This window comes from Bos taurus, chromosome 4 (assembly GCF_002263795.3).
Source record: "Bos taurus isolate L1 Dominette 01449 registration number 42190680 breed Hereford chromosome 4, ARS-UCD2.0, whole genome shotgun sequence".
Taxonomy (NCBI): Eukaryota; Metazoa; Chordata; class Mammalia; order Artiodactyla; family Bovidae; genus Bos; species Bos taurus.
This window is the reverse complement of record NC_037331.1, coordinates 83,928,697-83,947,852: the sequence shown is the minus strand read 5'-3', so window position 1 is coordinate 83,947,852 and position 19,156 is coordinate 83,928,697. Positions and strand designations below refer to the sequence as shown.

General features: G+C 38.8%; 1 pseudogene; it reads right to left on the bottom strand.

The window, feature by feature from the left end:
- Positions 1 to 950: 950 nt before the first annotated feature.
- LOC786533 (peroxiredoxin-6 pseudogene) lies at positions 951 to 1,856 on the bottom strand (annotated as a pseudogene).
- Positions 1,857 to 19,156: the final 17,300 nt, after the last annotated feature.

Sequence of the window (19,156 nt, the reverse complement as noted above, 5' to 3'; positions counted from 1 at the left end):
TTACACTGTTGGTGGGAATGCAAATTAGTACAGCCACTTTGGAGAACAGTGTGGAGATTCCTTAAAAAACTGGAAATAGAGCTGCCTTATGATCCAGCAATCCCACTGCTGGGCATACACACTGAGGAAACCAGAAGGGAAAGAGACACGTGTACCCCAATGTTCATCGCAGCACTGTTTATAATAGCCAGGACATGGAAGCAACCTAGATGCCCATCAGCAGATGAATGGATAAGAAAGCTGTGGTACATATACACAATGGAGTATTTCTCAGCTATTAAAAAGAATACATTTGAATCAGTTCTAATGAGATGGATGAAACTGGAACCTATTATACAGAGTGAAGCAAGCCAGAAAGAAAAACACCAATACAGTATACTAATGCATATATATGGAATTTAGAAAGATGGTAACAATAACCCTGTGTACGAGACAGCAAAAGAGACACCGATGTATAGATCAGTCTTATGGACTCTGTGGGAGAGGGAGAGGGTGGGGAGATTTGGGAGAATAGCATTGAAACATGTATAATATCATGTATGAAATGAGTTGCCAGGCCAGGTTCGATGCACGGTACTGGATGCTTGGGGCTGGTGCACTGGGACAACCCAGAGGGAGGGTAGGGGAGGGAGGAGGGAGGAGGGTTCAGGAGGGTTCACGCAGGTATACCTGTGGCGGATTCATTTCGATATTTGGCAAAACTAATACAATATTGTAAAGTTTAAAAATAAAATTAAAAAAAAAAAAAGCCAAATGAACATTTTGGTCAACACAGTATGATGGAGCAAAGCAGGCTTTTTCAACCGTACACTGATACCACCTCTTGGTCATAAACCCTGCAGAGATCCAAGATAAGTCCCATATTTCGAAGAAAGTCAGCAGAGAGTGTGAAGATATATGAACAGAGGAGAAAGCTGCTGAAGGCACAAAGGATCCCAAGGAATTTTTAATGCTGTTTTCATTTAATAAGCCAGTAGTATAGCAACCTAAAGACCTTGGCTGTGATCACACCAGAACGTTTTTAATGGACTGCTGCAGGGAAACATGATGGACAGCTGGCATCCTCTGGCTCATGGTGCTAAGTGGGCAGCTCCAGAACCAACTCCATGGCGAGCCTATGGCTGGGGTGTGTAGCGGAGGTATTTCTTGCCAGATGGGAGCTCTTTGGTGAAGACTCCTTTAGGGAAAAGTTTTTTGGCTTCCTCTTCAGGGACGGTTGGAAGGACCATCACGCTGTCCCCATTCTTCCAGTCAACCGGGGTGGCCACCCTCTTTTCTGCCGTCAGCTGGAGAGAGATAATTACTCTGAGAATCTCATCAAAGTTCCTGCCAGTGGTAGCTGGGTAGAGGATGGACAGTTTCAGTTTCTTATCAGGACCAAAAATAAACACCACACGAGAAGTCTCAGGCATGTCCTTTTCGTCTTTCTCTGCTGGGTCCAGCATGCCCAACTGGATGGCAAGGTCCCGATTCTTATCATCAATGATGGGAAAAGGTAACTTTTCTGTGGGCCCTTCACCATTGTAAGCATTGATATCCTTGCTCCATGCAAGATGGTCTTCCACACTGTCTATGGAAAGAGCAATCATCGTAACATTTCTCTTGGCAAATTCTGGTGCCAGCTTTGCTGCTCTGCCGAGCTCCGTGGTGCACACAGTGGTAAAGTCCCGAGGATGGGAGGAGAGAATGCCCCATGAGTCTCCCAGATAGTCGTGGAAACGGATGCGGCCGATGGGAGTATTTGCCTCGAAGTTGGGAGCCTCGTCCCCAAGGAGGAGATCTCCCAGCATGGTAGCAGCAGTGACGTGGGGAGTAAGAGGAGGTGCAGTACCAACAGCCACTAGCCTGCTGGTTCTATTAAATATATTTTTAAAAGAGGCAAAAATTATCATTACTGAGCTTCTTCATATCATTTCTGTTTTTTTGTGGACATTCTTATAAACAGGTAACCCATAATAGTTAGATGAGTCAAAATGAAACCCTCAAATACAAGTCCAAGTTGTTTTGAAATCTGCTTAAAATGAGCCATTTGAGTTGCTTGCTTTTTGATTGATAGGTATCCAAGATTTAGATATTATAATCTACTCAGAGAGAGACTATTACACTGATGAAACTATTATATTTTTGAAATAGCAACAACACAACTTAACTGCCTTTGAAAGTCAGGACTATCAATGGCTGTAGCACAAAGTTGTGGATTACCCTCTCAAGAATCAAGGATATATTTAAGTATCTTGAGGGCAAAATACTATTTCTCCTGATATGTCAAATTAACCTACATGTGTCCCATATTGCCTTCTCACCATTACATGTTCTGCAGAATGTTACTAAAGCTGATAACAAAATACATGTTGGGCATGAGGAGCTCTGCAGACATAAGGGCAGCCTCCCAAGCAAATCCAAATGTGACTAGAGAGACTAGCTTGGCTTTCATTGTGATTAGAGGTTTATGAAAATGGGAGCCAGAATGGATGTTGTCTGAACTTCCCACTAGCATGAAAACAGAGAGTGCTCATACTTTGACATCAACTTTGTCAGATGGGAGAGAAGTGGAGGGTGAGTGGTGGGGCTTGAAACCCATTAACAGTCAAACATCAAAAATAGAGTCAAATGTTTCATTACATTTATCTACCCCAAATAATACCAGATCTATTTACCTTGGGTGCGCAAATCTATAGAGCTTCCCAGGTGGCACCGTGGTAAAGAATCTGCCTGCAATGCAGGAGACACGGGCTGGATCCCTGGGTCAGGAAGACAACTTAGAACAGGAAATGGTAATCCACTCTAGTATTCTTGCCTGGAAAATCCCATGGATAGAGAAGCCTGGGGGGCTACAGTCCATGGGGTTGCAAAGAGTTGGACATGACTGAGCACACACACACTCACACTCTCTCTCTCACACACACACACACAAATCTATAGGGGATTCAATAAAATATACTTCTTCTAATGAATAACTAAAATATTTCTATTTTCTCATAGTTTTACATATGTCTGTTAAGGACAAAGTCTCAACATAAAAACAGAGTCTTCTGAATTCAGATATTTGGCAGCATAGGAATGTTCAAGTAAAGAAAATTTTATTTTAATAAGTTTACATCTTCCATTTGGGGATATAAAAGCAAATCTCTTGAGAGAGAAGCCCCTGAGACAAAGCAAAGACAGTATCAATAAAACATACTTAATGTACAACACAGGATGAGATGGCTGGATGGCATCACTGACTCGATGGACGTGAGTCTGGGTGAACTCCGGGAGTTGGTGATGGACAGGGAGGCCTTGCGTGCTGCGATTCATGGGCTCGCAAAGAGTCGAACACGACTGAGCAACTGAACTGAATTGAACTGAACTGAATGTACAAACACATACACACCCAAACACATGGGTTTGTTTCTAGAATATGTCATTAGAAAGTACAGTTGAAAGTGAAAGAATTCATTTGGTGATGCTGATTTAAGTGAAATAGTAATAATTTGAATATATCCCTGTGTCTCTTGAATTTTCTAAATAAAATAGGTGAAATATTTTTATTTTTTCAATATTTGTCATGTATTGGTCACTAAGGCACTTAAAGGTGATGTGATATTGAGTTAAAAGAGTTGCCCCAGTAGAGAATAATAAGTAGAATTATCATTTTATTGATAAACCTTATGAAAAATACTTTTGGTTTGGTTCTGAGAAATTAAGATAGGGAATTGCTTTAGAGATGAAGTAATAAATATTTTGAAAGTTGAGTAATTTTCAGTAATTTGATTTCAATAAAATTGAACAATATCACAATAAAGCAATGAGTAGATATCTTATTAAAATAACTTTTAGTAATATCAATTTAAGAATTTTGTTCTATAAATCAAGACATATTAAATAATAGTATGCAATGAAGATTTCCCTCTATTAAATATACTTATATGTAAAAGGCTTACTACATAAGTGAAAAATAAGAGTAATGCTGTGTTTTTTCTATTTCTAGCAAGAATTTCATATTTGGCCGTGATTTATGATTTATTGAAGAAAAGCTGCTGCTGCTGCTAAGTCGCTTCAGTCGTGTCCGACTCTGTGCAACCCCATAGACGGCAGCCCACCAAGCTCCCCCATCCCTGGGATTCTCCAGGCAAGAACACTGGAGTGGGTTGCCATTTCCTTCTCCAGTACATGAAAGTAAAAAGTGAAATTGAAGTCACTCAGTCATATCCAACTCTTCGAGACCCCATGGACTGCAGCCTACCAGGCTCCTCTGCCCATGGGATTTTCCAGGCAAGAGTACTGCAGTGGGTTGCCATTGCCTTCTCTGAAGAAAAGCTACATTTATTCAATTAGAAGAATTTGGCATAAAATTTTATGCTTTTGTTTTATGTTAAATAAAGATTTTTTTAAAATTTACTATTTTTATACTGATTTCAATTCAGGTTTTATTTAAATTCTAAAAGTTTACTTTAAAAAACATATTTTTAATATCAGAGAAAATAACTGATTGAATTGAATTTTGTGGTAATTAGAGGCAAAAAGTTGGCTTAAAACTCAACATTCAGAAAACTAAGATCATGGCATCTGGTCCCACCACTTTAGATGGGGAAACAGTGGAAACACTGACAAACTTTATTTTGGGGGGCTCCAAAATCACTGCAGATGGTGACTGCAGCCATGAAATTAAAAGACGCTTGCTCCTTGGAAGAAAAGCTATGACCAACCTAGACAGCATATTAAAAAGTAGAGATGCTACTTTGCCAACAAAGGTCCATCTAGTCAAAGCTATGGTTTTCCACGAGTCATGTATGGATGTGAGAGTTGGACCATAAAGAAAGCTGAGCACCAAAGAACTGATGGTTTTGAACTGTGGTGTTGGAGAAGACTCGAGAGTCCCTTGGACTTCAAGGAGATCCAACCAGTTAACCCTAAAGGAAATCAGTCCTGAATATTCATTGGAAGGACTGATGCTGAAGCTCAAACTCTGATACTTTGGCCACCTGATGCAAAGAATTGGCTCATTGAAAAGAGCCTGCTGCTGGGAAAGATTGAAGGCAGGAGGAGAAGGGGATGACAGAGAATGAGATGCTTGGATGGCATCACTGATTCAATGGACATGAGTTTGAGTAAACTCCGGGAATTGGTGATGGACAGGGAGGCCTGATGTGGTGCAGTCCATAGGTTTGCAAAGAGTTGGACAGGACTGAGAGACTGACCTGAACTGAGAGGGAAATCAGATACCATCAGAGACTGACCCTTGACCTTTTGCACACCTCAGGGTCTTCTGCACTTTGATGTACATATTTTATCCACAGTGACAGCTTCTCACCTCAAGACTTGTATCTTTCTGCCTATGAGCTTCTTCTGAGTGTTGCAGCTTTCTTGACTCAAAATGGGGGTGGTGGGGAAGTGCCCTAGAATTATCGTCTCCAGGAGAAATCTTCTCCCAGTGAGGGAAGGAGGTGGGTAAACAAGTCATATTTCTCGCCTTTCAGTGAGATAATTATGGTATTTTACTAGTTAGTCTCTCCAAATGATTTCAATAGAATCTGAAACAGTTACTCCTGTTACCCACAGTAGGAACTCACCACATGAACACCCTACACTGATTCCTTCTTTCCCTTGTCTCACTTCCCCAATTCTTCACCATGCTTTCCTGAAGATCTCTGAAATAAAATACTTAACACCACATAATTGTCTAAAAGTCTACTGAAATCATTATTCAATCTTAAAAAGAAATGTGGCAGTTTATATTTATCATCAATTATAACACGTGTAGGCATCCCAGTTGGCACAGTGTTAAAGACTCTGCTGCAATGCAGGAGACTTGCAGGAGAAATGGGTTTGACCCCAGGGTGGGGAAAATAACCTGAGGGAGGAAACGACAACCCACTCCAGTATCCTTGCCTGAATAATCCCAATGACAGAGGAAATGGAGGACTACAGTCCATGGAGTTGCAGAGTCTGGTAGGACTGAGCAGCTGCGTACACACACATGCACAATATGCCTGAATTAGAAGCTTTTAAAGGAGTACGTCAAGGTTGTATATTGTCACCATGCTTATTTAACTTATATGCAGAGTACATCATAAGAAATGCTGGGCTGGAAGAAACACAAGCTAGAATCAAGATTGCCAGGAGAAATATCAATAACCTCAGATATGCAGATGACACCACCCTTATGGCACAAAGTGAAGAGGAACTCAAAAGCCTCTTGATGAAAGTGAAAGTGGAGAGTGAAAAAGTTGGCTTAAAGCTCAGCATTCAGAAAACGAAGATCATGGCATCCGGTCCCATCACTTCATGGGAAATAGATGGGGAAACAGTGGAAACAGTGTCAGACTTTATTTTTCTGGGCTCCAAAATCACTGCAGATTGTGACTGCAGCCATGAAATTAAAAGACGCTTACTCCTTGGAAGGAAAGTTATGACCAACCTAGATAGCATATTGAAAAGCAGAGACATTACTTTGCCAACAAAGGTCCAGCTAGTCAAGGCTATGCTTTTTCCTGTGGTCATGTATGGATGTGAGAGTTGGACTGTGAAGAAGGCTGAGCACTGAAGAACTGATGCTTTTGAACTGTGGTGTTGGAGAAGACTCTTGAGAGTCCCTTGGACTGCAAGGAGATCTAACCAGTCCATTCTGAAGGAGATCAGCCCTGGGATTTCTTTGGAAGGAATGATGCTAAAGCTGAAACTCCAGTACTTTGGCCACCTCATGAGAAGAGTTGACTCATTGGAAAAGACTCTGATGCTGGGAGGGATTGGGGGCTGGAGGAGAAGGGGACGACAGAAGATGAGATGGCTGGATGGCATCACTGACTCAATGGACATGAGCCTGAGTGAACTCCCGGAGTTGGTGATGGACAGGGAGGCCTGGTGTGTTGCGTTTTATGGGGTCGCAAAGAGTCAGACACGACTGAGCGACTGAACTGAACTGAACTGAAACTTTAATAATGAAACATTATAGAAGTCAACTAAAACATAGAATATGATTTTTCAAAGTTATTTTAGGGGACACATTAATAATGTCCCAGTCAAACTGAAAAATATTTTGTCTATTTGTGAGGAAGGAGCCAAAATTGGATTAAAAACATTCAGGGTGGACACTGGACAAAGGCATACAGGAGCAGATCATGTAGTAGAGGGGAAAAATGCATATTCTTAGGTTTGGGCTTTCCATTCTCCATTTTCTACCTTTTATTTTGGGGAAGTTAATTGTAAAGTGAAGGAGGGAAAAAGGAAAAGAAAATGAATGAGAAGGATATGAAGAAAATTCCAATTGTTCACTCAGTTTCAGTCAGCATGTACCCACCAGCAGGTTACTTAATTTCCTTAAAATCTAATCAGAACTTTTAATAAGGAAAAATTCTTAACATATCTGGCTTTGTCATGTAATTTTTTGAAATATTATTTATTTTAATAGTAAGAAGGAAAATCATACCAGTAACATTTCATATTATGATATGGCAAAATATGGATAATTTCATAGGCATATGGTGATGGTTAAATGAGTTAATTCATTTAATGTGCTTGGCCCAGTGCCTGGGATAGGGTAAGTGCTAAAAATGTTATATAAACAAATAAACAGAAGACATTCAGGAGAGTATATATATATTTTTTTCATAAACACATTTTAATTTATTTTATTTTTAAACTTTACAACATTGTATTAGTTTTGCCAAATATCGAAATGAATCCAGAAGGGAAAGAGACATGTGTACCCCAATGTTCATCGCAGCACTGTTTATAATAGCCAGGACATGGAAGCAACCTAGATGTCCATCAGCAGATGAATGGATAAGAAAGCATGGTACATATACACAATGGAGTATTACTCAGCCATTAAAAAGAATACATTTGAACCAGTGCTAATGAGGTGGATGAAAAGGAGAGTATATTTAAACTTAAACTTCTAGAGGTAAATTACTTTGCCTCCCATAGGACAGTGATACTATCTGAGACCACTATTAGGATGAGTTAACTTTAGTTCTGAAGTCATGAGTTCCTATGACATTTTCAAAGTAAATTATTAAGTAGCCTGCCAGGCTCCTCTGTCCCCAGGGATTCTCCAGGCAAGAATACTGGAATAGGTTGCCACGTCTTCCTCCAGGGGATCTTTCCAACCCAAGGATTGAAGCCAGGTCTCTCTCACTGCACGTGGATTCTTTATCATCTAAGCTAACAGGGAAGCCCAAGAATACTGGAGTAGGTAGTCTATCCCCTCTCCAGGGGAACTTCCCGACCCAGGAATTGAACCAGGGTCTCCTTCATTGCAGGTGGACTCTTTACCAACTGAGCTACCTGGGAATCACTATATACTAATAAGTGACCATAAAATTTAATTATCTTTTAACATGTAAAACAGCAGAACTTAAAAACTATGTATTGGTTCAAAACCCTTATCTTTTAATATCATAATGTTGAGTTTTCACCTACATTTCTGTGTAACAGGTGTTTGTGCCATTGAGATACTATAATACAAAGAATATGTATTATCTTTCAACACAGTATGTATGCAAGACCTTTTGCCAAGCTTCAGTAACTAAGGATATAAGTAATGCTGTATTTATATGTGATTTTATCTCTAGTACTGATGTTATAGTTGGGTGATATAAATAGTATCTATCATTTTGAAGATAAGTGCTAATATTAACAAATGCCAAAATCTATACTCATTTATTTATACAAAGAAATGAGTTTTAGAAATAATGAATAGATTCATTTCTGAACTGGAATGCTACATTTGAAAGCAAATGAGTTTAAAATTCTCTATTGTAGATAGAATTCAAAGATGGCCCCCCAAGATTTTACCATTCAGTATATATACTCTATATAATTTATATCTATAAAATGTAATATACATGATACATTGATATATATGGAATAGAGTAATATGATATATATTATTTAGCCATAAAAATTAAATCCTACCATTTGCTACATAGACATATGTCAAGAGCATTATGGTAAGTGAAATAAGTCAGACAGAGAAATACAAATATTTTATCATCTCACATGCAGAATCTAAAAAATATCAAATTCATAGAAACAAGAAGCATAGTTGTTGCCAATAGCTAGTGGGTGCAGGAGATGGGAAGATACTGATCAAAGGGTACAAACTAGAAGTTATAAGATGAATAAATCCCAGGATCTAAAGCATAGTACAGTGATTACAGTTAATAACACTGCATTGTGTACTTGTGAGTTGCTAGAAGAGTACAACTTTGTGTTCTCATCATTAAAAATAACAGCATAATGGTAAAATTATGCAGGGTGAAGGATGTATTAACTAGCCTTACTGTAGAGATCAGTTCATAACATCTGTATCAAGCCATCACATTGTGCACCTTAAGCTACAGACTTATCTTAAGCTATGGACTTTAATATGTCAATTAAATCCCAATAAATTTGGAGGGAAAAAACGAACATAGGCAAACTATCATTCAGGATAATAATAATTTAGCTCCAGATGGGTCAATATATGTGTGTGTGTGTGTGTGTATATATGTGTGTGTGTGAATATATATATATATATATATATATATATATATATGTATATGTATGTATATGTATATATGTATTATATATATATATATATGTATGTATATATGAGTCATGTTCAACCCTTTGCAACCCCATGGACTGTAGCCCACCAGGCTGCTTACATAGATCATTCACTGCTCAGGAGACTGAGCCTTGTCTGTATGAAGTGTCCTAACCAAGGTCATATATTGTTAGAAGAAGCCATTTCAACACAGATCTGAATGTTTCAATGTCCATATAACTGACCAAATTTTGATGCAGTACCACTGCACATGCTTTTGCACCTTCAAAATAACAAGAAAGCAAAATGGATTCAAGAAAAAAATGTATACTGTCTGCTATTACTATTATTTTCTAGGTTTATTTTAAAATTTATGCTATATAATATCATATATAAATTTAGTAAAAAATAATTTTTATAAAATTAATACTAAAAATATCCTGTTAAAATGTATCTTTCAAATATTTTTGGTTAATTATCTCTAAACCATTCTGAATAGAATAATGTCATTTTCTTTTAAAATATCTCTAGACAATGTAAAAACAGTTCTTAGAAAATTAAGAGTGGGATGACTTGGGAGAATGGAATTGAAACATGTATAATATCATATATGAAACGAGTTGCCAGTCCAGGTTTAATGCACAATACTGGATGCTTGGGGCTGGTGCATTGGGACGACCCAGAGGGATGGTACGGGGAGGGAGAAGGGAGGAGGGTTCAGGATGGGGAACATGTGTATACCTGTAGTGGATTCATGTTGATATTTGGCAAAACCAATACAATATTGTAAAGTTAAAAAATAAAATAAAATAATTAAAATAAATAAAATGCAATTTAAATACTTTTCCTCATTGTGAGAAACAATAGGTTTTCTGGTTTAAACTCTCCAAATCGCACATTTCTGTAATAGCCTCTTCTAAGCCACTATTCTACTTCCAAGCAAAGACTGTGATTGGTATGTCTCATTTTGTTTCAGACCACTATGTAAATTTCTTAGACTTCAATACTGATACTGTGTAAGTTAACCTGTGAAATACTTATAAAGGGCCTATAAAAATAAAATACCTCTAAAAAACCAAATTTATATTGTGTCTGTTTTACTACCATAGAATAGACGAGACACTATGTTTTCAGTGAAGTAAAACAAAACATGAAGAAAAATACCCTAACCTCCTACTACACAGAGAGATTCTAGGGTAAGTGATACATGGTAGACAATATTAACCATCCCTATAGTTGTGGACATTCTGAAGGAGATTAGCCCTGGGATTTCTTTGGAGGGAATGATGCTAAAGCTGAAACTCCAGTACTTTGGACACCTCATGTGAAGAGTTGACTCATTGGAAAAGACTCTGATGCTGGGAGGGATTGGGGGCAGGAGGAGAAGGGGATGACAGAGGATGAGATGGCTGGATGTCATCACTGACTCGATGGACGTGAGTCTGAGTGAACTCCAGGAGTTGGTGATGGACAGGGAGGCCTGGCGTGCTGCGATTCATTGGGTCGCAGAGTCGGACACGACTGAGTGCCTGAACTGAACTGAACTGAACTGATACTTGTGGATGATACTATTTTCCACTTCTGCATTCCAGTCCCCTATAATGAAAAGGACATAATTTTTGGCTGTTAGTTCTAGAAGGTCTTGTAAGTCCTCATAGAACCGTTCAACTTCAGCTTCTTCAACATTATTGGTTGGGACATAGACTGGGATTACTGTGATACTGAATGGTTTCCCTTGGAAACCAACAGAGATCATTCTGTCATTTTTGAGATTGCATCCAAATACTGCATTTCAATACTGGAACACAAAAGTAGGAAGTCAAGAGATACCTGGAGTAAGAGAAAGTTTGGTCTTCAAGTACAAAATGAAGCAGGGCAAAGGTTAACAGAGTTTTGAAAAAAGAATGCATTGGTCATAGCAAATACCCTCTTCCAACATCACAAGAGAAGACTACACATGGACATCACCAGATGGTCAATACCGAAATCAGACTGATTATATTCTTTGCAGCCAAAAATGGAGAGGCTCTATACAGTCAGCAAAAACAAGACCCGGAGATGACCGTGGCACAGATCATGAACTCCTTATTGCCAAATTCAGACTTAAATTGAAGACAATAGGGGAAACCACTAGACCATTCAGGTATGACCTAAATCAAATCCCTTATGATTATGCAGAGGAAGTGACAAATAGATTCAAGGGATTAGATCTGATAGAGTGTCTGAAGAACTATGGACAGAGGTTCGTGACATTGTACAGGAGGCAGTGATCAAGACCATCTCCAAGAAAAAGAAATGCAAAAAGGCATAATGGTTGTCTGAGGAGGCCTTACAAATAGCTGTAAAAAGAAGAAAAGCAAAAGGCAAAGAAGAAAAGGAAGGAGATACCCATTTGAATGCAGAATTCCAAAGAATAGCAAGGAGAGAGAAGAAAGCCTTCCTCAAGGATCAATGCAAAGAAACAGAGGAAAACAGTAGAATGGAAAGTTTAGAGAGCTCTTCAAGAAAATTAGAGATACCAAGGGAATATTTCACGCAAAGATGGGCACAATAAAGGAAAGAAATAGTATGGACCTAAAGGAAGCAGAAGATATTAAGAAGAGGTGGCAAGAATACACAGAAGAACTATAGAGAAAGGATCTTCATGACCTAGATAATCATGATGGTGTGATCACTCACCTAGAGCCAGACATCCTGGAATGTGAAGTCAAGTGGGCCTTAGGAAGCATCACTAGGAACAAAGGTAGTGGAGATGACGGAATTCGAGTTGAGCTATTCCAAATCCTAAAAGATGACACTGTGAAAGTGCTGCACTCAATATGCCAGCAAATTTGGAAAACTCAGCAGTGGCCACAGGACTGGAACAGATCAGTTTTTATTCCAATCCCACAGAAAGCCAATGCCAAAGAATGTTCAAACTAAGGCACAATTGCACTCATCTCACACACTAGTAAAGTAATGCTCAAAATTCTCCAAGTCAGGCTTCAAAAATACATGAACCATGAAGTTCCAGATGTTCAAACTGGATTTTGAAAAGGCAGAGGAACCAGAGATCAAATTGCCAACATTGGCTGGATCATTGAAAAAGCAAGAGAGTTCCAGGAAAATATCTACTTCTGCTTTATTGACTATGCCAAAGCCTTTGACTGTGTGGATCACAACAAATTGTGGAAAATTTTTAAGCAGATGGGAATACCAGGCCATGTTACCTGCCTCTTGAGAAACCTGTATGTAGATCAAGAAGCAACAGTTAGAACTGGACATGGAACAACAGACTGGTTCCAAATGAGGATAGGAGTGTGTCAAGGATGTATATTGTCGCCCTGCTTATTTAACTTATATGCAGAGTACATCATGCGAAATGCTGGGATGGATAAAGCACAAGTTGGAATCAACATTGAAAGGAGAAATAATAACCTCAGATATGCAGTTGACACCACCTTTATGGCAAAAAGCAAACAAGAACTAAAGAGCCTTTTAATGAAAGTGAAAGAGGAGAGTGAAAAAGTTGGCTTAAAACTCAACATTCAGATAACTAAGATCATGGCATCCAGTCTCATCTCTTCATGGCAAATAAATGGGGAAACAATGGAACAGTGGCAGACCTTTTTGGGGGGGCTCCAAAATCACTGCGGATGATGACTGCAGTCATGAAATTAAAAGACGCTTATTCCTTGGAATAAAAGCCATGATCAACCTAGACTGCTGCTGCTGCTAAGTCGCTTCAGTCGTGTCTGACTCTATGCAACCCCATAGATGGCAGCCCACCAGGCTCCCCCGTCCCTGGGATTCTCCAGGCAAGAACACTGGAGTGGGTTGCCATTTCCTTCTCCAATGCATGAAAGGGAAAAGTGAAAGTGAAGTCGCTCAGTCATGTCCGACTCTTAGCGACCCCATGGACTGCAGCCCACCAGGCTCCTCCGTCCATGGGATTTTCCAGGCAAGAGTACTAGAGTGTGGTGCCATTGCCTTCTCCGACCAACCTAGCCAACATATTAAAAAGCAGAGACATTACTTTGGCAACAAAGGTCCATCTCGTCAAAGCTATGGCTTTTCCAGTAGTCACATATGGATGTGAGAGTTGGACTATAAAGAAAGCTGAGCACAAAAAATTGATGATTTTGAACTTGTGTTAGAGAAGACTCTTGAGAGTCCCTTGGACTGCAAGGAGATCCAACCAGTCAACCCTAAAGGAAATCGGTTCTGATTATTCATTGGAAGGACTGATGCTGAAGCTCAGACTCCAATACTTTGGCCACCTGATGTGAAGAACTGACTCATTAGAAAAGACCCTGATGCAGAGAAAGATTGAAGGCAGGAGGAGAAGGGGTTGACAGAGGATGAGATGATTGGATTGCATTACTGATTTAAATGACATGAGTTTGAGTAAATTCCGGGAGTTGGTGACGGACAGGAAAGCCTGGCATCCTGCATTTCATGGGGTCACAAAGAGTCGGACAGGACTGAGCAACTGAACTGTACTGACACTATTTTTCCCACTTTGGTCAATAATGCCAACATTCACAACTGCATGAGGATAAGACCATGGTGTGACTCGAAAGACATAGGAGGCAATTCCCTTATGCAAGATACAGGAGGCTTGGGGCTGGTGCACTGGGATGACCCAGAGGGGTGGTATGGGGAGGGAGGTGGGAGGGGGGTTCAGGATGGGAACATGTGTACACCCATGGCGGATGCATGTTGATGTATGGCAAAACCAATACAATATTGTAAAGTAAAAAAAAATAATAATAAAATTTAAAAAAATCTGATTAGAAAAAAAATAAAGAAAACAAAGGAGAAAACTCAGCTTTAAAGTCAGAAAACTGACTGAACTTATATCATAAGGGTTATACTACATTATTTTAAGTCATCAGTCCTTACAAAAAATAAGTTAAAGGGAGAAAAAAGCACATATAAATAACTTTCCAGGATAACAGATGTTTGCTTTTCTATTTAAGCAAACATATTTTTGCAACAATGGCATTTATTTAATAATCTAGAGAACATATAGCTAAATTTAGTGCAATTATTTACATTTTTTTTCAGAATCCTATTATTTACGGGTTAGAAATTATAATCTGAAATAGAAAACTAATGCATTAGATTGTTATTTTACAAGCCATAGATTTTTATAATTATGGCTAAATGAAATATATTTAAACTTTGGAGAACATATAAACTACCTACATCAAACACTTGAAAATTGAGGGTTAATTTAGAAATACTGCATACTGAAATATTTATAGAAACAACTGATATCATAGTATGTTTAAAGGAAGGCATAACAAACACAGAGTGTTTGCTTAGAACACAAGTAAATTAACTTTTATCAAGAATGTTCAAGGATTGTTTATTTTAAACTGTAAGATGCAGCCAATTATCTTTCCACTGATTTGCAGAAGCTTTCTGGTTAAATTAGGGAACTCAATATGATTGCGAGGCTATTGATGGAAGTTAGGAGTAGTCCTGGCACAGTTGCATTGGACTCTTTCCTGGTGGCCCTCTTGGAAAGAGATACATTTTGCCTCCCACACATTTGCTGTCCAATCATCCACCAGGCATCTGGTACAACAGATGGGCTCTGTGTATACCTGGAACAGTGACGCAAGTACAATCAGTACCTTCTCCACTTCTGCATGAATTTACTTATACTTTACTAGCTAGAGAGCATTTTTCCACCCTGGAAATACGTACTGAGTATCAAATATGTGGAACAATGTGGTGGTGAAGAAGTTGGATACAGACAGGAATCCTGACCTCTGCAAGTTTTATTCTAATTTAAGATGAATGCTTTGTCCAGCTTTACATTTAAATCCACTTTGATGTTTTCCTTATCAGGCCTACTTCTGGTCTGGTAATTCAGTTACTTTATATCATACTACTTTCAGCTTCACTCTATGTCAGACTACTTTATGTGTTTCTTCTTTTCTTTTCTTATTGTATAGTCTGTGATTTATATCCTCTTTTTGTTTTATCATCTATCCCCATCTCCATGCTTTATTGCACCTTCTAATCCTGTTTCCTTTCCTGAGAATATTATTAAATACCAGCTCGAGGGTTTTCTTAATCATTCCAAAACATCTGAAGAACCTCTTTTCAACGTGTACATGCTATAATTAATTGCCCCAGGATTTTTCTGATTAAGTAGGTCTACAATGTGCCTTAGGTGTGTGATTTCTATACAGTTCTGTGTGGTTGGCAATGACTAATTGTAATTCAAAAATGACCATAAGGCTATGACAATATACTGTCTCCTTGAATTTTAAGAATTAAGTATCCTTGTGTTGGGAGCAACAGTAAAAATACCCTATATTTTCATAGTGCATGCGTGCTCAGGCACTTCAGTTGTGCCTGACCCTCTGTGACCCCATGGACCATGGCCCGCCAGGGTCTTCTGTCCATGGGGATTTCCAGGCAAGAATACTGGAGTGGGTTGCCATTTCCTTCTCCAGTGATAAAGTATGAAGTGAGTGACGTGAGTGAAGTCACTCAGTCATGTCCGACTCTGCGACCACATGGACTGCAGCCCACCAGGCTCCCCTGTCCATGGGATTTTCTAGGCAAGAGCACCAGAGTGGGTTACCATTGCTGTCTCCATATTTTCATAGTAACCTTGTATATTTTTATGACATGGAGTGGTGGGAGACTATATGCAAGGAGGAGACTGTATGCAAGATTCTAATGCAATACCTATATGTGTGTATGTATATATGTATATATATATGTGTGTGTGTATATATATATATATATATATAAATACTGCACTCTCTGTCTCTCTCTCTATATATATACACACATATGTCTGAATGGACAAGAAAGAAACATGCTTATTGGACAACTGTTTACTATTCCTAGATATATTTGGACAGAGCAAGATCTTATTTTTACAGTTACTAACGGTTTTAGACTGAACATGTTCAATAAGTTGCAATCAGATCAGATCAGATCAGTCACTCAGTCGTGTCTGACTCTTTGCGACCCCATGAATCGCAGCATGCCAGGGCTCCCTGTCCATCACCAACTCCCGGAGTTCACTGAGACTCACGTCCATCGAGTCAGTGATGCCATAAAGCCATCTCATCCTCTGCCATCCCCTTCTCCTCTTGTCCCCAATCCCTCCCAGCATCAGAGTCTTTTCCAATGAGTCAACTCTTCTCATGAGGTGGCCAAAGTACTGGAGTTTCAGCTTTAGCATCATTCTTTCCAAAGAAATCACAGGGCTGATCTCCTTCAGAATGGACTGGTTTTGGATCTCCTTGCAGTCCAAGGGACTCTCAAGAGTCTTCTCCAACACCACAGTTCAAAAACATCAATTCTTCGGTGCTCAGCCTTCTTCACAGTCCAACTCTCACATCAATACATGACCACAGGAAAAACCATAGCCTTAACTAGATGAACCTTTGTTCGCAAAGTAATGTCTCTGCTTTTGAATATGCTATCTAGGTTGGTCATAACTTTCCTTCCAAGGAGTAAGCGTCTTTTAATTTCATGGTTGCAGTCACCATCTGCAGTGATTTTGGAGCCCCCAAAAATAAAGTCTGACACTGTTTCCACTGTTTCCCCATCTATTTCCCATGAAGTGATGGGACCGGATGCCATGATCTTTGTTTTCTGAATGTTGAGCTTTAAGCCAACTTTTTCACTCTCCACTTTCACTTTCATCAAGAGGCTTTTGAGTTCCTCTTCACTTTCTGCCATAAGGGTGGTGTCATCTGCATATCTGAGGTTATTGATATTTCCCCTGGCAATATATTGAAATATATATAAAATTCACAAAAAGGACTAATTTAATCAGTTTTGCTTTATGAAACAAGTAAAATAAGATACAAAGCAAATAATACCAGAGATCTTTGATATTTTAACTGGGGACATAATTTTTTTTTTAAAAATAGAGCCAAAATTAACCAGTATTTCTTTCACTTACAAAAAAGAAATAAAAAAAATGCTGCCCAAATCATACACATTTCTAGTCATCTCTACCTCTTTCTGTAGCTTATTATATACTTAAGTTGAAGAACCCATGCAGTTGCCTTACTGAATTGTGCACATTGTTCTCCCTTGACCCATGAATTCAGAGTCCTATGAAAATGTAGCTTAGTAAATTTGAGGGAGAAAATATCACATTTTATTAATTTTGATTAGTCACATAATTAAAGGGGATCAAATAGAAATTATCTTTATTTAATGAGCTTAGACAGGAGATAAGAACATATGACTCTTCCCTGATTTGTCTAGAAGCTATCATAAAAATAACCGTGTTAAGTCATCAGCAAAAGTCAGGCAGGGAAAAGCAGATGAGCATCAGAATTGTTTATTACTTTTAAAAATAAAATAATAACTGTTACTAATCTACATCCCATGGACAGAGGAGCCTGGCAGGCTACAGTCCATAGGGTCACAAAGAGTTGGACATGACTGAAGCAGCTTAGCATGCATTCTACATACTGCTGAACTTAATATTTACTACTATTTCTGACTATGCTTCAGAGAGGAATGAAATGTTTAACCGATGTTTTCATTATTTCATACAGTTCTGCTTTAAATGCAGTGATAAGAGCATCCTAAAAATCACACTTATTTACTGTGAATTTGATAGTAGTCTAGATGCTTAGATTTTCAGGTGTACTGGCAAAATGTTACTGCTAAAACAAAAACAACAAAAACAACATGTGCATTCACATGCACACATGAATGGTGAGTTTGTCATTTCAAAATTAGCAAAGTTTAATGAGCAATATATGTTAAGAAATTGATACACTTTGCAAAGTTTTGAGTACCAAAGTGAAGGATATTTTACTAATGAAAGGCCCAGATTTACTGCCTCTTATGAATAACCTTCTTCTCCACCCCTCGCCCCTTTTCCCCTGACACACAACACCTTGGTCTCTGATAGTTTGAACCTGATTGTTCTCACTCTGTTGAAAGCAGATGATCTGGTCTAGCCACAGTCCAATCCATGACTGCTGAGCACTTTCTCTTTCTTATCAGGGCATCCTCACAAAGATGTGTTCTGTTTTTAAAACTGCTTTACCTTGCTGCTTCTAACTCCATTCTTGCATTGCTTTTAATGGTTTGAGTGTTTATCCTACATTAAAAATTTCTATAATAATGTATCACATATTCACTATAGAATTATTGTAATGTATATTAGGTAATATTACCACCATATTATTTACAATGTCTTATATAACAATTTTGGAGAAGGCGATGGCACCCCACTCCAGTACTCTTGCCTGGAAAATCCCATGGACAGAGGAGCCTGGTGGGCTGCAGTCCATGGGGTCGGTAGCGACTGAGTGACTTCACTTTCACTTTTCATTTTTATGCATTGGAGAAGGAAATGGCAACCCACTCCAGTGTTCTTGCCCGGAGAATCCCAGGGACGGGGGAGCCTGGTGGGCTGCCGTCATTGGGGTCGCACAGAGTCGGACACGACGGAAGCGACTTAGCAGCAGCAGCAGCATATAACAATTTATAAAAGTAAAAGGTTTTATATACTGAGAAATAAAGGACATCTTTTTCTTCATCTCAGTATCTGTTTCAATTTTTTTCCTTAAGTAACATAATTGAGATTTTCCCCATTTAACTTTGGATAGTTCAGAGCCTAATTTGTAGCCCTATACTAGAATACTGTAAGAGCAT